The sequence below is a fragment of the Rattus norvegicus genome, chromosome 4 (genome assembly GCF_021556685.1).
Source record: "Rattus norvegicus strain SHRSP/BbbUtx chromosome 4, alternate assembly SHRSP_T2T, whole genome shotgun sequence".
Classification (NCBI taxonomy): domain Eukaryota; kingdom Metazoa; phylum Chordata; class Mammalia; order Rodentia; family Muridae; genus Rattus; species Rattus norvegicus.
The window spans coordinates 154,257,954-154,275,926 of NC_141537.1; the positions used below are offsets into that span (position 1 = coordinate 154,257,954).

A 17,973-nucleotide genomic window follows, 5' to 3' on the forward strand; every position below is an offset into this window, starting at 1 on the left:
ATGATGAGTCACTTTCCCTGCCAGCCAATGCCACCACCCTTTGCTATAACCATTTGGAAATAGCTCTGACGATCTGGGGCCTCCTAAATGCTATGCGAGTGCCCTACCACTGAGGTGAAGCCCTAGTCTTTTGTATTTCATTTATTTATTTGCTTTATTTTATTTTTTCATTTGAACTTTGAGATATTGTTCACTGAGTTGCTTAGGCTGACCTTGAACTTGCTCTGTAGCTCAGGCAGTCCTTGAAGATTGCAATCCTCCTGCCTCCATCCCCTGAGCCTGTACTAACTAACCATTTGTGACTTTACAGTCCTGTCTGTTTTCAAATGCTATACATGGAATCCTCCCGAGCACATTCTCTTTGTCTTCTTTCACTTAACTCTATGCTCATCAGAATTACTAATGTCATGTGTAAGCTTTTAGAAGTTTCCCTGCTAAGAGAAGCACTTTGCAACATTAATGATAAAAATGAAAGGCCTGAGAAGCTATGGAGGAAGCGTGTGAGAAAAGAAAATAATAATTTGCTCTAAGTTTGAGAGAGAAAATTATATTCCCAATTATTTTCTCTTAAGTGTGAAACATGATTTCACATTTCACAGCAAAATGAAAGCCCCCCCCCTAAATTATTTTCTAGGGAAGTCTGGCTTGCTCCCCCACCAAGGGCACATCTGCTTTAGTCTAAACATCATCTCCTTCCCAACTTTGCTAGAAAGGGGGTGGCACATGCTGGCTCTGGTCAGTAATGCCTCCCAACGTGTTGAGCCTCTTCTCCCAGCATTCACACATGGAGCCAGGGCCCCACAGTTAGTCTCCTCAGAGTATCAACTCATTCTATGAGAAAAGTAGATCGTAGTCAGAAACGCCTCAACAATCTAGTCATTCTAGACGGTTCCACAAACACCAAAGGTCAATACAGACAAATGGTCATAAAAACTCATTGAATGGGAACTAGGAACATTCAGTGAAGCACTTGCCCTCCAAACAGAAAGACCTGAGTTCAATTCCCGGCACCCATGCAAAAAGCCCTTAGAATCCCAATGCTATAAAAGCAGACACAGGGGGATCTCTGGGAGTTGCTGACCTGCCATGACTTATTTGGAAAGCTCCATACTAAAATAGTTTGCCTGGGGTATGACTTGTAGACCTGGAGTGGTAAGTCCTCAGTTAGTACACAACTGGGTTCAATCCTCAGCACCACCAAGAAACAACAAAACAAAATTCATACAGATCAGAAAGCCAGCTGGCCCAAGGCTCCTCGTGTGGAATGGTACCATGAAGCCAATAGTTCCAAACGGTACTGACACCATAACTCCTGCTGACTACAAGCCAATCACTCCTGCCACAGGAACATCGGCCACAGTACATGGACCTCGGGGTCTGACTGGGTGTGGGCAATAGTCTTAGATGTATATTCCATAATGCCACCAACAGAATAGTAGTACTCTTCTGGAATCCATAAGCAAAGGGGACATCTACATACCAGGGGAGCCAGATGCAGAGGACTTGGGGCCTACTGTTGAGAGAGGACATCTCTGCACTGAGAGGCGAAGTTTTACTGCTTTCTTAATTTACAAAGAACTTCAACAGAGGATGTTAGGAGCCAGGGAGAAGAGGAAGAGTCAGAACAAGAGAAGTACCAAGATCTGATGAGCATGTGATTAACCTGGAGCTGGGCAGGTCATGTGATTAGCCTGGAGCTGGGCAGGTCATGTGATTAGCCTGGAGCTGGGCAGGTCATGTGATTAGCCTGGAGCTGGGCAGGTCATGTGATTAGCCTGGAGCTGGGCAGGTCATGTGATTAGCCTGGAGCTGGTCAGGTTGCAGGGGCCATCGCTGTCACCATTGTTAAGTTTTCCTGAGACATTATTTAATTTTTTTTCAGTGCTGGGTGGTGACCCCAGGCTGCCAGATGCCAGCAAATGCTGCACCACTGAGCTGCCGACCTCTCAGTGTCCTGCCAAGCATATTCTAGATAACTTATTCAGGACCTATGTCTGTGTGCCACATCTCCCAGTAATGTACATTAAAAGTGAAGTGGCAGATGGCATTTTGACACCAGGATACTGTGTCTCACCCTGGAGGAGTTTCTCCCACTCCTGCTTACCACAGACCCCTGGGTCCTTCTGACTAGCAAGCGATCCAACCACCTCCACTCACAAACGGGCTGCATGACCCCTGCACTATGCAGTCCTGGCATAGCACATGCAGAAAGACAGAAGGCACGGTGGGGTTTGAGGTAGAGAGGAGTGAGGGCTTAGTGGGTACCAGAGTTTTACAAGATGCACAGTTCAGAGATGGGGTTTGGTAATAGTGATATAACCCTCTACACACATTTAATGCCATTAAATACACCTCCCAAGTGGTTAAAATGGTGAGTCTTGCAACATGTATATTTCAGTACAACAAAAAAGTGGCCTCCATCCTAAAATGAAGAGTCACAGAAGAACAGTGTCACTGTGAAACTCTGTCACCGCTCTCAAAGAAGGCCAAGTCAGGCAAGTTATAGTGGCTCTTTTTTTTTTTTTTTTTTTTTTTGAGCCACTTTGGACTCAAGAATGAAAGGGATAATGTACCCACTACCTTGACTCTTTTTTTTTTTTTTTTTGGTTCTTTTTTTTCGGAGCTGGGGACCGAACCCAGGGCCTTGCGCTTCCTAGGTAAGCGCTCTACCACTGAGCTAAATCCCCAGCCCCCTCTACCTTGACTCTTAGACATAAAGCTGATGATTGAAGCTGGTCATCTCTGAGACCTTCTCCTAACCCCATAACCTGCTAATCTTACGACCCTAACTGCACACAGATAAACGGCTGGTTGCCCAACACTGGTTAGTTGACGCTTTTTCCAAAACTAATTTCACAGCCTCTGTTTCCACTTAGATGTTTTCATCACCGCATGTAGTCTCCAAGAAAATCAAGTCATAAAATTATCTGATACAAAAGTCCCCCAGAAACCATATCAGTAGGCTCGACCTATATTTCCTGGGGGTATATGAGTCCTGTATATGCGATGGAAGCCAAAAAGAGAAAAGATTCTCCCTTTCTTTAGCCTGGTTTCCTGTTTCCCATTACTCTTATTTGATTGCTATCTTGTTTTATTATTCCAAAGTAAAATCTCCTACTAAATCATGTACAACTTAAACCATACGTTGTGCTATGGCCGATGGAGACCAAAATGATTGGCCTTCCATGGGAGACACACATGAAACCTCTCCCTTAGTGGTCAATGTCCCACATCCCTTCTGTGTTGTTGCTCTGTATCCCGCCGGGGTGCTGCTTTAATCTGCATTATCTGACACAGCACACCTCATGACTGCATACATGCAAGGAAGAAGGACAAGGCCCCATGGCCTCCCTTCAAAGTGACCATGAAGCTAAGCACATCACTCCTGATGATGTGCCCCTGGGTCAGTCTTGGTCATACAATAGCAGTCAATTCCGAGGGAGGATAAGAACTCCAGCACTTTATTCTAGACAATCACGTGCTCAGCTGAAACGCCTGTTACTACGGAAGATTATAGAGACCAGACTCTTAATAAGCAGTCTGCTCTTTAGCATGAACAACTCCAACATAACATAACATAGCATAGCATAGCATTGCATAGCATAGCATAGCATAGCATAGCATAGCATAGCATAGCATAGCATAGCATAGCATAGCATAGCATAGCATAGCATAGCATAACATAACATAGTCTTAGCAGGGACCATGATTCTCTGGGGAGCTAGAGATCCGTTGCTATTTTCGGACATCACCACAATTAGCAAGGAAAGACTAAGCTCCTCTCACGTGCACCAGGGTGCTGAGTACAGACAGACTCCAAGTCTATGCAGGAAGGGTCAGTGTAAGTCCCTCGTGTGTTGCCAAATCCCTGCTGCATTCGCATCTCTGTGACGCATACTGCAACCCTGGGCAGCACAGGTTAGCTTAGCTGACAGATAACAAGCCATTGAAATGGATCTCTGCCCAAACTTTGGCCCACAGCCTCAAGAGCAAGACAAAAAACACTGCTAAATGTTAACTCTGGGTGGGGGCCAACGGCCCGAGGGCACCATGCCTTCTTGTATGCTGCATGCTTTCTTTGTTATGGTGCCACTCGCTGCTATTTTTAGAGGGTTCGCTTGCCACGTATTTAGGGTAGAAGGAGATAAGCTTAAAGCTCTCCCACAGCGTCCTGATGTCATCTCTACTTCGCCGTAACTGGCTGACGACAGAGGTCAAGACAAAGCGCAAATCTCCCTTCTTCATCAATACAGCGCCAATCCTGCAAACTTGGCTGTCTACCCAACGCCACGATTCATTCTGTGACAAGTGTTTGTTCCCCGTCTGGGACAACCCAGATTCCTGGCCAGGTCCCTTGGTCTGGCTACTTCTGCCAGGGGTGTGACAGGGACCTAGTCCAGAGCCAGTGAGTCTTTTATGCAGAGTTGCTCCTGAGAGAGGAAAGTCTATTTTGGGTTCTGCTACTCTAAGCCTGTGCAATTGTCTCAAAAGTGATGAATGTGGCTTTCACCTACAAAGAAATGGTAGTCAGAAATCCCAAACTCCATCTTCTAGCTCCCACCCGCCGGTCAGTCAGGAATGCGTACAAAGTACACAGGTTATAGTAAATGTGGTTTCTGTTGTATTTGGACTTGAACAAAATTTTACTTAGCCTCAGTTTCCGCACTCTGTACAGTCGGGAAACTAAGTCGGATCATTATGATTTTTCTTAGCTTGAGCCACAGAGATTGGCTGTGAGTGACAAAGCCCGCATCATGGTACAGTTTGCCATGAATAAAGCACAAGGTCTAAGGGAGCTCACAAAATCTTTTGAGTTTTTTAGTCCTCCTCCATACCTGTCAAAAACTGGCATAGTGAAGCCAGCCAGATGAGCCAATCAACACAAAGAAAGCAGATGGGATGTAAGAAAGCAGGCTGCCTCAGGCCCTTGGCACCTGCCCAGAGGTAACAGTTGCCACGTGGCACCTGCCCAGAGGTAACAGTTGCCACTGAGCTTTACACACCGTCTTCCCAAGAGGTTTATCCAAGTGTTCTATTCTTCAGGGCACACTATGCGAATACTGTCTTAAGAGATTAATAGAACAGGAAACAAGACAGAACGAGTGTTGCCACCGCTACTCCTCAAAGAAGAAACTGAAAACTTAAGTTCCTGATATCACTGGTGTGTGTGTGTGTGTGTGTGTGTGTGTGTGTGTGTGTGTGTGTGTATCTCTGTGTGTGTATCTTTGTGTGTGTATCTGTGTGTGAGTGTGTATCTTTGTGTGTGTGTGTGTGTGTGTGTGTGTGTGTGTGTGTGTATGCTAAAACAGACAATATGGAACCTTGGCTGGCCTGAAGCTTACTATGTAGCTTAGGCTAACCTTAAGTTCACAGAGACCTGCCTGTCTCTGCCCCACAAGTGCCAGGATTAAAGATATGTGCATGCCATTTAAACAAACACCTACTCAAGGTCAGCTCCCAGAGTTTTCCCCAAAACCTTTCCCATCAGGATTTAGAGAGAATAACATTGGCTTTGTCCTGAGGACAGAGAAAAATTGATGCTTCTCTTTAATACTCCAGTCCACCTTGCCCTACCTTAATCTGAAAGCCCCCATCCTAACCCAACCCCCGCCTTACAAACATGGAAAGTTCCCAGGCTCATAAGCAAGCCTGCTAGCTACATTCTGAGGGCTGTGACACCATCCCCTATTCCCCCCACCCAGAGTCCATAAGCACATGACTGATCTGTGGCCTGGATTTCTTGTGGGACCTCTGACTGCTTCTTCTATAGTCCTTGTTCTTACTTATGTCACTGGGTCACATCTGGGTCCTCGGCTTGCTTCCTGCTTGTTGCCCTGCCCTGACTCAGAAAGCCAGCTTGATTCTAAGCCCTTCCCACTGTCCACATTCTTGAGCCTCTGGCTTGCTGACATTCCATCCAGCTGGCTCTGGCTCCTTGGCAGCCCTGCTTTGAGGTTTGCACTAGCCTTGGCACATGCCTAAGAACTGCCCTCTCCCTTTAGGACTGGCTCTCCTCTGGCCAGGTCCCATTCCCTGCCCTGAGCTGAAAATTCTCCTCCCATATGCTCCAGGTACCATCTCTTCTCAGGGACAGCCGTGATCTACATCCTGATGAAGTAATTCATAAGCAGTTGGGAACACTAACATTCTGTGTTCTCTGTCACTCTAACACACAGAAGATAACTAAGATACAAAAGACAGAGGGTTCACTTCAGCTCCTGATTTTTGGAGGTTCCAACCATGGTATGTTAGCCCTGTGACTCTAGAATGCAGTCGGGAGCTTGTCATATGTAAGTCTATAGACAAATACACATCAAAAGGGGAGGTGTGCCTCAGCCTCACTGTCCCCTTCAAGGGCACACTCACAATAACTCCATGACGTCCCACTGAGCCATATTTCTTACAGGTCCCAGTACTTTCCAAAAGGGCCACCCTGGGACCATGCCTAAAACACCCAGACATTAGGGAGCATTTAAGGTCAAGGCTATGGCGCTGTGAAACCTGAAAAGGCATAAGCCTGCTGTATGCAACTGACAATTCCTACAGACAGGATCCTCCTAGACTCCAGCTTCCCGAAATACTATAAATAGAAATGTCTTGAAATCAAAAGTAAATGGGTCTTGGGCTTTTTAAGTGAGTCCAGAAGGGACCATGACATTTCCCATGACATCGTGCCAAGTCTTTCTCATTCCTTTGGCTGTGAGCCTGGGGTGGATGAATGCGGTGCCTGAGTCTTTGCTGGTCTGAACATGTGCATCAGTGTGTACTTCTACAGGGGCGAGGGAATGAAGCACCGACTCTCTAGGCAGCTCAGCTATCCTTTCTCCCTCAATCTCAGACACCCAAGCACACTTTGCAAGTCGTAAGTCGAAGCAAGCTCAACAGGTATCTAAGGAATCCTCCACTTCTCCAAACTCTGCCAGGTACAGCTTCTGCTGCTGCTCACGTGACCTCCATCCAAAAGGACCACACCTTCCCAAATCAAAATGTCACTTCCCGAGTCAATACATAGAATCTCAGGAAAAACTGAATTCTGTGCATCACCAGAAGGCAAAAAAGGAAAGACGGGGAGGAGGAGGAAGAAGAGGAAGAGGAAGAGGAGGAAGAAGAAGAGGAGGAGGAGGAAGAGGAGGAAGAGGAAGAGGAGGAAGAAGAAGAGGAGGAGGAGGAAGAGGAGGAAGAGGAGGAGGAAGAAAGCCACAAGGCTGATCCAGGCATGATGCAAAGCCAGGGTCCCCAGCAAGTCATCTCGAGTGGTGCACAGGGCCAGATGGCATGGGTTCGATACACAGCTCATCCTGTCCATACTCCTTGCAGTCACAGAAATCAAAACATCCATCCATCTTCTTCAAACCCCTTTTATTCCACTATCTGGTGTAGACATGGATGCAGAAGTTTCCATGCCCTGCAAAGTGTAAGCCCCGTGACTTGAATAACACAGAATTCTGGTTCAATTCTTGGCTCCTCCAACTCCTAGATGTGTGGTCCTAGCAACCTCCTGGGGATGGGGGGGGGGCACTTTGCCTCTGAATTGTTTCTTTGATGAATAAGGACTGAAAACATCTCTGATGCAAACTTGCTACTGGGATTAAAGATTACAAAATTACAAACGGAAAGGTTCCTGGCAAATACTTTATGTTCTAGAAATCTACTAGAGGGTGATATTTGTGTAACTAACAGTAATTTGGGAGCTAAAGAGAAGATGTGACTCAGGCCCCAAGACTATAATGTACTCCTCAGAATCAGGAGCCTGGGCTGGCGGGGGCAGGAAGGAGCTTAGCGAAGTGCACAGAACGAGGATGTGCAGTTGTTGAGCAGTGGCTGGAAGACAACTTCGGATGTTTCTTTATGTATGGTGTGACTCTCAAAGTCGGTGCGTCTTTGCAAAGCTGTATTTTAATATGACACATGCATGCTGGTAACACCTCCACGGTGACCCGCCAGGCTCGGGTCACAAAGATTTGTGCAGGTTTGCTGCAGAGCCACGCATGTGGGCCTTTCCCCGCCTTCCTGTGTGTCCTTTCAACGGCTTCCTTATTTGCAGGACTCCGTGGGCATCAGAAAAGTATGTATGCGTGCATGTGTATCTGTGCCTAACTGTCTGTACATGCACATATGCATACAAACAATAACACAGTCCCAGAAGCTGCATAAATTCCCCATCCTTGGCATCATTGCTGACTCACGCCAGTTGTGCCCAGGCACAGTTTTCCAATGCAGTTTTGCACACTCCTGGTTGCTAAGTCTAAGATCGGTGATAAAGAACATGTAAAGCGCACATTAGGGAGTAAGTTTTCCAAATGATTCACCTGGAAGAAACCCTTCTGCCTATTTAATTACCAAAGCTCAGCCTGTGTGAGGTTGGAGATGGTAGGAAGTGGTCTCTTTTAACCATGCCGGGGGTATTTCCTCTCGGATCCTATTACACATTGTGATCCCAGGGCTCTCCCCATTTCTCCAGTGACGTCTGGGGTTCTCTCTTCTGATCACCATTCTAAGTTGATAAAGAATAACATGTGTCATGCCATAAACTGGTATGACAAGCCCTTGGGACGTACTTAGTGAATGAGTATTTTGGTGATGCCCAGTGCCAATAAAGCTGAAAGCCTACTTTGCCGGAATCGGCATTTTGCTGCCTAAAGCTGTTGTGAATAATCCTTCCGATGTATTGAGGTCACACAGAAGCAGGCAGACTGGCTCTCTGGTACCTGGCCTGCCTCACAGGGCAGGATGGCGCACAGGCCACAGGCGGGATTTATATCCACTTTCCTCTCCTTTCCTCCTGGGAGATAAACGGGGCACTGTTCTGTCTCTCACCCCTCCTCTCTGGTCAGCCCGGCCCCCCAATGTTGGCTGGATCCTTTTGAAGTCTCTAAACACTAAGTAAGCAGGCCATGGCACCCCAGGCACAGACACGAAGCCCTGCTGGACACTGCCATTTCTCACTGCTGTCCTCACCCTGGAGCCTTGTGTTTTACAGATCAAGGGCAGGGAACAAGGGCAGGGCCAGGAGAGGGTTGAGTCTTCAGTGGAACCGATCTGTGATAGCAGGAAGGCCCGTGTGGCACCCCCTTTCCTAAGCCACCTCAGGAGGTGCACAGGCTCTCACCCTCCCACTTCCCAGGCCTTTCCCTTGCTCCTCTTCCCCAGCATTTGGCCTTGGCTCAGGTCACAAACCTTGAGACTTGTACCCTGAATGAGTCACAATCACTAAAATTCACAGCCAGATCCCTACAAAGCCCTCTACCCACAAAGGGCAAAGTGGGGAAACTGCAAAGTTGACTTCTTCATGCTCCTCCTACCAACCATGTGGACAGCAATGACTGAATATGGAAGCGAATGTTTCAAGCCTATTAGGAATGGGCAGTGAACGAAGGGTAACTACCAGCAAATGCCTAGAGGGCCTTTCTGGTAGAGCATCCTGCCTTCTGAACTTTTCCCATGGACTCTGAGGCCTAAACAAGGTGCCCCTCTGACTCCCACAGCACCTGGCCTTTCTGTGCTCTGTAGCCTGGAAGAAACACTGTAGCCATGTTTACCTTCTCTCAGGACGTACTTGATTTCCCCAACCAAAATGTATTTACATATCTCCTGACACACACTGCGTGTTATCCAATAAAGAGTCTTTTGATGAATGAGAGCCCCAAGTTGATTCTTCTTCTCCTGTTAGTGACAGCTAAGGTCAAGTGTCTCTCTTCCAGGAAAGCGTTTCCTGACGACAGGCAGAAGGTGTTGGAGCAAGAAAGACCCACAGCCTCTCCGAGACCTATTCATGGCTCCCTTTATACTGCTTGCCTCCCTGTCTGACCATGAGTTCTTCCACGGCTGATTCATGGCCTTCCCCTGCGTGGCCCATCCATCCCAACACATCCCAGAACCCAGCTGTGGCAGAGCAACGGTGATAACAACGGCCTCTTCTGTCCTCACCACCTCTGGTGCGGAATTAGTAGCGCTCAATAATAAATATGACAATGCTTAGCATTTGAAAAATGCTACACAAAATTTCAAAACGCTTTTAAGAACATTATCTCTAATGAGATAATGCTTCTCACAGAAGTCTGTTTGAAGTAGGTGTAATTAGCCCTAAGTAACACATGGAAACTGAGGCTCGCTGAGGCTCGGGAGGTTAAGAGACCTGCCCTGGGGCTCAGAGCCAGGTCAGCACTTCTCTTCCTGTTAGCACTTTCCTCTGCAATTTGGGGCCTCTCCAGACTCCTCAAAGCACCATTAGCAAGAAATGATCATTAAGCAAATTGAGGAAAAGAAAGAGAAATGCCAGGAAACGCATGCTTTCCACCGAACCACTCGCTTGGTCATACCGACCCCCACGTAACTGGGAGTGAACCTCCGGCTGTCCTCATGAAACTGGGAAGCACATAGGTTCACACTATCTCTTTTATAACTGGGGGTCCCTGGCCCAAGGACTAGACCATAACAGGTGCCTGATCGAGTGACACTTGGGCTTAAGTGAACGCTGAAAACCAAGCGCGATATCCATGGATAAACCTGAAATAAAAAGTATAGTGTGGCCAAAGATGTCACAAAGAGGAGACCTCAGAACTAAAGCACACGGAACGTTTAAACATCTGGTTTCCATGTGTACAATTATTAATGGCAGAGAACGAGTTGGGAACAGGAATGCCCTCCCCTTTCAGCCAGATGGATGCCAACCAAGGGCGTCCAGACACACGGACTCCTGGAGGTCCCCTTGTTAATCAGGCAAATGAGGTCTAGGTCACCAAAACCCAGTGTGCAGAAATGGGAAATCTTATCCCAGGAGGTCACCTTCATGTCCCTCTCCGCTGGGACACATTTTCTAAGGCTTCTTCCCTTCTAGAAAGGATAGCCCGTGGCTCCCAGGGAGATCGACTCAGGCCCTCTGGCAAGCCACAGAAGCGCTCCCTGGGAAAGCGGAGGGCCCTGCCGTCACTCAGTTTTTGAAGCTTCTTCTGATACCACTGGGACACCCGCTCCTTGGGAGGCTGGTGACAACTAACCAACCACCATCCCCTCCCTTGGAACAAACCCCAGATTCCTCATCAGGGGGGAGGTCCCTCTGCCCAAGCTCAAATTCTCCTTCACCTGACTCTCAGTGTGAAAAATACTATGAGTGACTTCTTCTCACCACTGAGTCCTCACCCTGCTGCGCTCTGCCTGCAGGATTCTCCACAGGTTGTCCCCCATTTGGTTCCTTCTCATTCCTCTCTCTCTGCTCCTGTTCATGGGACACCTCCATAGAGGGCCCTGCCATGCTCACCCGCTACCGACTCTAACTGCAGCTCTCTCTCTCTGCGCCTCTTTTACCTCCTCCTTTGTGCTGTCCATGATGCCCTGAGCTTACTTTATTTATGACTGCCTACTGGGTTTCTGGCAACTTCACCAAACAAGGCTCCATAAGGATCTTGTGTTAGGCAGGCGGTTAACTCTGGGCACCATCCAACAGGCCCCCCAATGAAGACTACAGAGTGACAGGTGGCCCTGCTCAGGATCCTAAGACAGGATATAAACATAATGGTGGTGCTTGAATGGTGGTCAAGGTATAGACAGGATGTTCCATTCCATTCTAGATGGGCCAGCTCAGGGCCTCAAAGACAGAATGTAAGAGGAATGAGCGCTTCTGGTCCACAATAGCTAGGTCAAATTCCAGGGACTTCAAGACTTCCTAGCCAGGGGAGTATGCACAGAGTGGCCCTGCCCTTTCCCAAGTAGATAGTTCAGCTTTAAGAGTGCTTAAGCCCCTATACATATTCTTGTATCTTTATATACTTACTGAGAATTCTGCATAGAACGGGCGTCCCAGAAAACCCAGATCTTTTCCTAGAGGTGCCTATGCTGAGAGAGACTCAGGGAACAGGGTAATAGGAAAAGGGATAAAAGCACCGACTAGGAAAGCTGCTCAATTCAGCCCACTCTACCTGCAGAGTGAATCCTTACTTACTCTAACTGCTCCTGTCTCCTTACTCACTGCTTACTTACTCACTGCTTACTTACTCACTGCTTACTTACTCACTGCTTACTTACTGTTCTGAATTCTCCTCTTTCAGAAGCACAAGATTCGAGCCTACTATTGGGGTAGTAACCAGAGGAAACTAGAGGCTTCCGGCCAGCCTTCTTTGTGCAACTTCGTATTCCCAACACATTCCTTGAACACAGCAATCATTTGAATCAATGTGAACAGGAATTTACCAGTATCTTGTCAGCAGGCTTATTCACCAGAAAAAGGAGGCCCAGATGTCCAAAATATCTAACAACCACTTAACCATACTCTTCCGGACACTCAGAAGGCAAACGCTAGCCTGAGGTCACTCAGGAAGGAGCCCAGAGGTAACTGATAGTAACACTAAAAGCACAAGGACCATCAGACTAACCTCCCTAGAGAAGCCTGATCTCGACCCACACCATCCCAAGGCTGGGCAGTCACTCCTGAGGTTCCTGTCTCTGCCAGGCACCGCACCAGATACTGGGTGCGTATGATCCCTGCTCCCACTTCCTGTGAGCAGATGCTGAACTGTGTCCCTCAGAAAGTTTCTTTACGATGCCATTCTCAAGCCTGGGAATGTGACCTTATTTGAAAATAGTCTTTGCAGATGCTTCAGGATAAAAAAAAATGTTATTCCAGAGTAGTGGGACAGTCCCGATCCATTGGATGAGAACTAAGTTGGATAGAGGAGAAACAAGAAGTACATCAAATGAGCCTTCCAGCCACAGGGTAAGGGACGCTCGTTCCAGCCTGTGCACCTACAGAAGCCCTTTCCCAACTGGGGCCGTCCAGCCAGCTCTCCAAGCAGGTGACAGCCGCACCGCTCTGCGTCCATCTTAGAAAGGTCAGAAACTAAATTTGGAGCCTAGCTTTTAGTTCTTCTACATCTCTAAGTTGTCTTGAGGCTGAGGGAAAAGGTTCAACAGAGGACTATGCCAAAAAAAAAAAAAAAAAAAAAAAAGCAAAAATTCCGAAGACGGACTATCCACGGAGTTCTGATAGGAGCAGCACACACAGTTTGCATGTTTGCCCGCGTTCCTACACCTCCCCCACTTGACGTGCTGCAGCTCACTGAGTGAGCACCTGTGTGGAGGAAACCTCAAGCCCAAGGCAGCATAGTGACAAGGCCTAAGTGGCAGTCAGTGGCAGAGGGGGAACACACCCCAGGACCATGACAGCCTGTTCAACTTCTCTGTCCAGCACAGAGCCTGTTAGCTCAGCTCAGTGGTATGTCCACAAACCTTGGGCTGCTCGAACGTCCCCAGTGAAGCCTTGCTGTATAAGTGGGGTGTAGAGGAGCCCTTAGACCTTGGAAGGTAGGGAAAGGACGCCTATAGGATGGGTGCCTGCAGCTGGATGTCCTTGCAGTCTCCTACCTGGTGCTCCCAACCTACCACACACAAGTACTGACAGGTCCCGGGAGGGCCTGGAACTTTCTCATCATGCAGCTTTCTGAGCTCAGTCTCTCTCTGTCTCTGTCTCTGTCTCTCTCTCTCTGTCTCTGTCTGTGTCTCTGTGTCTATGTCTGTGTCTCTGTGTCTATGTCTCTGTCTGTGTCTGTGTCTCTGCCTCTCTCTGTCTCTCTTAGTGTCCCTGTCTCCATCTCTCTGTCTATCTTTGTCTCTGTGTCTCTGTCTCTGCCTCTCTGCCTATCTCTGTCTCTCCCTGTCTCTGTCTCTCTCTGCATCTCTCTCTGTCTCTGTCTCTCTTTGTCTGTCTCTCTCTGTGTCTCTTTTTTTCTCTCCCTCTCCCTCTCTCTCTCTCTCTCTCTGGTTGTAATCCTGCCTCAGGAAGTCTGCCCCTCACTCCAGTTCATAATATATGCTCTACTTTGTAGAAGGCCTAGAGCCCTGTGTGACTGAGGACCTCAACTAATATGAGTCTCGCTGACCCAGAGGAAAGTCAGGCCTCAAAGCCACATACATCTTATTAGCCAGTGGGTGATCTGTGCCGTCCTCTGGTAGGCAAGTTAGAGTTTGAAATGGCCCAACCCTAGGACAGTCAGAGACACAGCACACCCTAAGGAGCTCCACACCTGATCGGAACCACAGCTTCTCCTTCGGTGTCCCTGGTTGAAAGACAACTGTGTACATGGGACACTCACTAGTCACAGGCTCTAAGAAAGCACCGTTTTCTCAAGGAGAGCCACTCCCTCCTACACCTCAGAGAGGTCATGCCACACAGCAGTTCAGAGGCAGATGGGACCTCAGAACCACTGCTTCGATTCCCAGCCTGTGACCTCAGACGAGTAATCTTGTGTCCCTCTGCCTCTCCTAATCTTTAAAAGAGGATGGCTGTGATAAATGCATACACATGTCAGTAAAAAGATAAATAAATAAATAAGTAGAGGGACGCTTGCAACTACAGCAGAAGTCTGGTGGAGTTGCTGAAAAGGCTAAATGAGTTAACACATGTCGTGTACTCCAAATGGTGCCAGCAGTGTGTGTGCTGACATTAAAGTTGTCAGGAGGCGCGGATCCAAGTGTCTCAATCACACAGGAAGCAGTGAGAACAGAGGGAGCATTGGGGGAAAGGCACTGAGAAGCCAAAATCAATGCTTCCGAATCCCCAGAGCTAGCACGGCTCATTCATAGGTCAGCTGGCTGTGAGTGTCAGTCTGCCTTCCCTTACTCTGCACATAGCTAGCAAGGACCATGGGATGAACTTCCCGAGTCCACAGGAGAGGAGCAGCCAGAGAAGATAGTGGGGACTGGAGCAGTGGACCCAAAACCTTTCACACTATGACCCACTTCAAAGGTGCATTGCCCGTTGCCCTGTCCCCACAGTTACTGCAGGTCTAAAAGCTGAGGTTCTCAGTGATGATGTGGTCCCCAAAAGGAGAATAAAATTTCATTCACTATCCTCTGACAGAGCCAAGGATTTGTATTTTATATCCTAGTAGGGCTTTCTTCATATAAGGTCCAAGGAGTTTGGTACATGAGGAAAGCATGAGGAGTCAACTTAACATAATATTTCCCCTAGAATGGATGAGGATGACTGAAAGGTGATATGGATGAAAACAGGGTCATCCTGTGTGTCTATCCATGGGCACATGCAAGGCAGACACCGCCTGCTCCCTCTGAAATATTTAGTGCACAAACACCAAGTTGAACAATAGCCTAGGTACCCTGAGGGTTGATTAACCGCACACCTATCTCACCACCCACTTGAACTCCAATGCTCTCAACCTGCAGTCTAAGGCTCTCTGCTGGGTTTCCTGCCCTTGCCTTACCAGGTCCCATCCCAAACCCAGCTCTGTCTTCTGATGTCCTTGGGTTACGCGCCTAACCTACAGTTTAAACCTCCATGCTTTAAAATAAATCTTGGTGATAAAAATTAACAAGAAGTTTTCTGAGGAGTCCGGTCCTCCTCAAGCTGTGATGACAGCAGGAGCTTCCACCTCCTCTGCCTGATCCAGAAATGGGAGTTCCAAAAGCCATGGGGACACAGGCGCCTGTGGCCCAGTGGGCAAGAACACAGACAAGCAGACGCACAACATCTACACATCCCATTGCCATCGCGCATTAATGTTCCATGAGGAGATAATTTATACTCTCTGAACGTTGGCACAAACAATGAAATGGAGTAGCAATCATATCTAGCCCAGGTCATCACTATGGTGTCTAAATATATTTGTGTCCAGAAGCACACAGGGCAGCAACCACACACATAAAGGCTAGAGACCCAAGAGGGAAAACTGTTTTCTTCCTAGGCCTCTGGCCTGAATGGAGACCCAGCTTCCCAAGTCATAAAAGGCACAAGGTTAATCCAGTTTACTGGTCAATGAGCTGGCTAAGAACCACCCCCAGGACAGTGGATGGGAGTGGGGAGGGAGGAGTAATTATGTCTTAGTGAGACAACATGCTTTTCCTTCCAGGAATCCTTGCTCTCTGCACAGTGACTGTTTTCTTGTTTATTTGTTTGTTTGTTTGTTTGTTTGTTTGTTTGTTAATAAAGACAGTGTTTCTCTGTGTAGCCTTGGCTGTCGTGGAAAGCACCCTGTAAACCAGCCTGGCCTTGAACTCATAGAGATCCCCCTGCCTCTGGCATAGTCACTATGCAGCTACCTTGAGGTTCTATTAGTTCTGTCCTGTCTGAGTGTAGAGACGGAACTCTGTCTTTTCCTTCTTTTTTCTCTTCCGGGTGTTGTCTGGAGCTTACGTGCATTTTCTATCGACCCGGGGCTTTTCACTCTTTCTCTAAAGCTAAGTGCTTCCTCATGGCCAGGGGGCTGCTTGCTGACCCTCATCGTGGATATGGAAATTGGAAGGTCTTGGCTTTCTCTCCTCCTCCTCTCCCCTCCCTCCTCTGGAGAGCCACCAGAGTACAGCTTTCCCTTTTCCGTCTAATAAGATTGTCTTCTGTCTTCCTTCTGAGTCTTAAATTCTGTAATTCAGGAGACTACAGACCCCGAGCAGGGATCTCAACTTCTCTAGTGTCGTGTAGCACCTAGGAAGGGCACCTCAAAGTTTCTGACAGCAAAGATTTGCCAGCTGTACCTGTGCTATCGTGTTAAAGCAGAAGATGGGGACAAGACTGTGGCACAGGTATAAAACACTTGCCTCACGAGCATAAGACCCCATGTTTCATTCCTAGCACCCCCACCATACACAAATACACATACATACATACCATACATACATACATACACACACTCCACACACATACACGCATATATTCACACATATGCTTACACACACATACACACACATACTCATACACACATACTCACACACACTCACACATACATATACATACGTTCATACATACATACACACATACACACACATACACATAACACACATATGCATCACACACTCACATACACACACACATATACACACACTCACATATATACACACACATACATTCATACACACATACACATAACATGTTCACATACACTCACATGCATACACACACACATACACTCATAGACACTCATATACACACACATACTCCCACACACAGTCACACACATATATATACACTTATACATAGCACACTCACATACACACATACTCACATACATACACACATTCACATAACACATATACACACATATGCATACACACACAGACACATACATACATACACACTCACACACATACATTCATACATACATACACACACAATCTTAGATAGGCTCAGCGAAGTCCTATAACAATTCGTTTAACTTCATTTACTTCAAATATATTGCCTTTGCTTTTGAAAAACAAGAAGTTTGATCTTGGTTTGCTTTGGTAGGCTTTTAAAAAAATATCTGCTAATACTGACACAGTTTCATCCTTGAAACATTTTCTCAGACAATGGAGCAAAGGGCCCATGCTACATTTTGTTCCAGCTTTAGTTCAAATTCTCTTTCTGCCACGTGTTCCCCAAGTCTCCCCTAAAAACCTTCATTTCCTCATCCACACAGAGAAAAGCTCAAAGACTCGTGGCATTCAGTCATTTGGTCATTAACTCAGCAGCCATTTATCAAGGGCCAGGCGCGTGCCAGTCATTGGGGATCCAGGCCCGAGCAAGATGAACTAATTCCCCACTGTGAGGAGACAAATAATAAAAATCGCCATGTGTCACTGGGGGATTATACGCAGTATATGCAAATCCCTGGCTTCTGGAGGAGGTGCAGTGAAGGTGCTGCAGTCTCTTGGCCAGAAAAGACAGTTAAGTACATGACCTCGGGTCACAGTGACGGTCTCTCCCACCTCAGTGCCTATAGCTCTGACTCCTGAACTGCACGGCTCTTATGACAGCTCCAGTTCTGATTCTGCTCACACCCACTTCCTACTTTCGTTGCTGCTGTTGTCTGTCCGTCTGTCCATCTGTCTGTCTGTCAGTAGGCCTTGCCCTCTAAAAGTGGTATCATGTGTACTGGCCTAGGTTTTCTCTCAGCCACACACAGGCTACCCCCTGCAATCCTGGGCTCCCTCTCTAATGAATGAAGGGGTAGAGGCAAGCGGGGTGGAAACGCCTCCTTACTGCAGTTCTGC

General features: G+C 47.4%; 1 protein-coding gene and 1 long non-coding RNA gene across 28 annotated transcripts in view; one reads left to right on the forward strand and one right to left on the reverse strand.

Annotated features, from left to right (window-relative positions):
* The window catches only part of Cacna1c (calcium voltage-gated channel subunit alpha1 C), a 623,916-nt gene that overhangs the window by 448,834 nt on the left and 157,109 nt on the right, over positions 1-17,973 (reverse strand).
* On the forward strand, positions 10,619-14,841 carry LOC148006337 (uncharacterized). Its single transcript, XR_015686962.1, has 2 exons — positions 10,619-11,172; positions 12,045-14,841. It is a non-coding gene; the product is annotated as an uncharacterized LOC148006337 (long non-coding RNA).